Source organism: Cyprinodon variegatus, unplaced genomic scaffold (assembly GCF_000732505.1).
Source record: "Cyprinodon variegatus isolate N-32 unplaced genomic scaffold, C_variegatus-1.0 Scaffold33, whole genome shotgun sequence".
Lineage (NCBI taxonomy): Eukaryota > Metazoa > Chordata > Actinopteri > Cyprinodontiformes > Cyprinodontidae > Cyprinodon > Cyprinodon variegatus.
This window is the reverse complement of record NW_015150486.1, coordinates 477,074-481,640: the sequence shown is the minus strand read 5'-3', so window position 1 is coordinate 481,640 and position 4,567 is coordinate 477,074.

Below are 4,567 nucleotides of genomic sequence, written 5' to 3'. Positions count from 1 at the left end.
AGAAAGAAACAACGAAAGAAAAATGTCTGAGGACTTCAGTGTTGAGGAAGAGCATGATTTCTTTGGAGTAGCTGCTTTACTATGTGAACACTTCTTTGCAGATGATATACAGCTATTTTATTGCCGAATGTGAGATCTCTGTATTTTATTCATGATTTATATCTTATCAACTGAGGTTAGTTTTGGATCACAGATGCAGGGGATGACTCAAACCTTTCGGCTCTTCACTACAACAGACCGGAGTCATACCATCATGGTATCATATAAAGCCAGAGTCTCGCTACCCATATCCTTGCTTTCATGAGTTAGCAAAATAGCAGTACAGCTTCTTCTGGCAGAGAACCTTAAAATCAAAGGAGCTGACCCTGATCCAGACTATTTACACAGTAAAAATCATGTCTTGGACACACTGATAGGAAGGGTTGCCAACTGCTCCCTGTTCCCCCCAAAAAAGAAAGCAATCCAGTAATGTGGATGACAATGCCTGAACAGGGGGTTTCTCTAAAAAGTATTTTCAAGCAGTGTGCAAAAATAAATTAAGATGATCTGCAAAAAGTAACCATGGGAACTGCCTTCTTGACATGGGCCATATTCACACGAGGCAAGATAAGGCTAAACCGTGAGGCTATTTTGCTTTTAAGCTGCGTATCCAAACAGAACTGGCATTTTGGAAGAGCATAAACAGCAATATCTAAAACCAGGTCCAACAATGAAAAAAAAAGAAAGTTAAATGTCTCAGTGTGTAAATGCAAGCTACATCTTTATTTTATTTTTAACACTGACGTTGAAGCTCAACCTACCTTTGTAGCCAACACATGTTCTGGAGTGTCTTCATGGGTTCTGTATAGACTTGTGTGGATGCAACTTTCCTTCTGGCTGGGGCTTTGTCTGTCAGGCTTATTGCACACCCCTGTGTGCAATAGCCTTTAGGGTTTCAGGCTCCATGGCTGTATACAGAATCTCCTATAAACCTCCTGGGGCTTTCATACTATGGCTGCTAGAGAATTTACAGGGAATCTCTTTAAAATATTTTGAACTTTGCGAAACTGCATTAGCCAGAGAGAGAGAACATGCAAACTCCTTAAAGAAAGACCCTGGGCGGGGAATAGAACCGGTTCTCTCTCTTGCTGCAAGGCAACAGTGTAGCTACACAGTGCAGCTCCCATTATAAAATCTTTATAGGTTTTGCTTTCAATGTTTGCATTGTATACAAAAATATATTTGTATATCCGTAGGATACTCCCTCTTTTGTAATGGTTGGTATCTTTATTTTTTCTACTCTTCCTTCTTATTACTTGCAGTTAAAGAAGAAGACTTTTAGGAATCATTCTGTATTTTCTTTTTTTTTTATCTCTCCTTTATTCTTTCTTTCTCTTCCCCTTAATTCGTATCCCCCCTCAATTTCTCACCTCCCTCTCCATCTGTGTGTCCAATGTTTTTTTCCGAACACCACTTCTAATAAAGTTTCATACACAATTATCAAGAGGAGCCTTGTGGTAACCGCCATAATGGTGAAAGCAAATCGGTTGGACTATTATCCAGCACTGGGACATCAATTCTCAGTCCTATATAGACAAAGCTCCATAAATAGCACTGAGTCCTGTGGAAAAATTAGTGCTAATAGAAGTTAAAAGTTTCCTTATTCATTTTTCAATTTCTAACTATGAATCAAAACCACGTAAAAATCAACAATCCAATCATAATAATATTATGTAACAGTTTCAAACCTCTATTTTTGAATTGGTGCTGGGTAATTTTACCTTCCTAGGGTTCCTTTTAGCACACTGCAAAAAAATGGAAATCTAAATAAGTTATTTTTGCTCAAATTAAGTGCATTTTTTCTTGAATTGAGTAGGTAAGTGAGAAACTTTGCCAATGGAACAAGACAATTTATATTTAATATATGAAAAAAACAATTGCTTTGTCTTATTTCAAGTGTATATTATCTAATTATCTTATTTTAGGAGTAAAAATACTCATCCCATTGGCAGATTATCTTATTTACCTGCTCAAATTAAGGGTAAATAGACTTAATTTAAGACATTTTTACTTATTTCTAGATGTTTTTGCAGTGCATAACTTCTTTCTAAATAAGTATTGCATAAGCTGTGTTGTGCAATGTGTTTGGCTATAGACTCTTGCCATAGTTTGTAATCTCTTTCATGCAAACAAACTATAGCTTGTGACGTATTGTATGTAAAGAAAAAGGCTCCTCTGTTCGGTTATAGTCACAGGTTCTCACTTACAGCAGCAGTCCCCTCATTGACAATGAAGGCTTTGCTCTGTTCACTTGCTTTCTGGCATGTCTGAATAACAAACAAAAAAAAACTTATTCTGCTTTCAGTGTTGAGGGGAGACTAATGTAGGCGATTTATATTGCAGGGAAACATAAGATGGATGTGTCCATTGTAGATAAAGAAGCAAGGTGGAAGCTATTCTGTCTTTTATTGCTTTAAATACACTGAAAAGGTGATGATATCTTTGCCACTATTCAGTTCATGTATGAAAGGTCTCACATACACATGGGAGGAACAAAAGCCAAAGCCGTCTCTCCACCTTTTACATGAATGCAAAACATTGTCTGAACCTTTCTGCATTAAACTGCTGCCCTGAACAGGAATCCGGTTGAGTCATATTTTGCACACCGGTTATAATTTATCTGTGTGAGACATGTCCTGCCAAGCCCATGTTTTTGTGTGTTTTCTGTGTGTTTAGACATGTGCAAAGGAATTTGATATTAGATTGCTGTGCCAGGTACAGCCCATCCCAAGGTGCAGAGACCAAAGAGAAATTACTAAATCGTAGTTTTACATTAGAAAAACAGCATCATTTCCTTCTTTCTTCATTTCCACAGCTGTGCTTATCATACATACATCTGACATTTGAATCATAGATTTTTTTTTAGAGAAAGTTTAATCTTGGTTGCCATAACAAATACTACATGGAGAAAGGTTGAGTCACGAAGAAAAAAAAATAGTAAAGAACACTTCCCTAAGGAGTTGTAGAGAACATTGCCTCTGCTGCAAACTAAGCTACATTTCTCTATTTACAGTGCAGTGAAGTATTTTCCATCTTACAGGTTCCTCTTTTTCTTGTTATTTCAGACATTTTGAGAGCTGATTAATGACAACCTGAGGAAATTCAAAATGTATTTTTTAAATAATATCAGTTATTAATAGGGATGTAAATCACACCCATCAAAGCGATTCGATTTAGTACACTGGAAAAAATCCAAATCTAGATCAGTAATTTTTTCTCAAAATAAGTGCATTTGTTCTTAAATTGAGGAGGTAAAAGAGACATTATGCCAATGGAACAAGACAATTTACCTTTATAATAAGACAACAAAATTGCATTGTCTTATTTCAAGTGCATCTTATCTAAATATCTTATTTTAAGAGTAAAAACACTCATTCCATTGGCAAATCATCTTATTCAAATATTCAAATTAAGGGTAAATACACTTAATTTAACAATGTTTGTACTTATTTCTAGGTCGTTTTTTTTCCCCCAGTGTATCAATATCCTGACCCAACGATTCAATTATTTTTGGATACTCAAGAACACACCACGATATGATTCAATTCAATTTAATGGTAATTCTTTTTTAACTTACAGCATAGACAACATTTCAAATTTGAAATAACCCTCCTGAAAAAATTAAAGCAATTGCCACTCTTCCTTATTAAACCATGACTTAGTTGTGAATAGCCACCTTTTTCTGGAAGCTGATTTCATTCTCACATACCACAACCCAGCCTGATTGGTGGATAATCATAAAAAAGAAAAAGAAAAAAAGCTTTAAGGCTACTTCCTTTCTGGCAACAGGAAGTAGGCTAAAATATCTGAAATCAAAACAAAGTCACAAACAGATTAGAAAAAAAGTCATTGTCATCCATCAGTTTGAAAGCGATGCAATAAAGCAATTTATAGTTTTGAGATTCCAGAGAAACACAATAAGAGCTACAATCTATGAAGAAAAATGAAGAAAACATAACTAGTTGGGAACTATCCTAGGAAAGCCAGCCTATCAAAATTACTCCAGGAGCTCATCAATACTGCATTAGGAGAGAACCCAAACCAGCATCTCATTTACTGCATGCTTTATTTGCTTAAGGTCAGTGCTGCTGATTTAACAATAAGTAAAAAAAAAAAATAAAACTGATTCCAGGATCCGAACCACAGCTAAAGCCAAAAATACCACTGATATCTGCTTATATGCTCAAAATCTGCTAAAACAAACCCAGAAAAGTAAAACCCTACAGCCAACAATGGAGCTGGTATAATGGGGGTTGAGATATCTTTGCAGTTTCAGCTCCTGGAAGACTTGTTGTAAATTACAGAACCAGGAAGTCCTGCTATAAAATCCATCCAACCATCCATTTTTGACTTTAAGCTCAAGCTCACCTGAGTTTGGCAGCAGAACAATGATCTGATCACACTACGTAAATATAAGTCCATTACTGTATGAAAGACTTTTGATTTACTCTCCAGCCGAAGCTCCTACCTGTGACGGTAAATAACTCAAGGAGCTCAAGAAGTAAAACAATAACTACCTAAATGATGC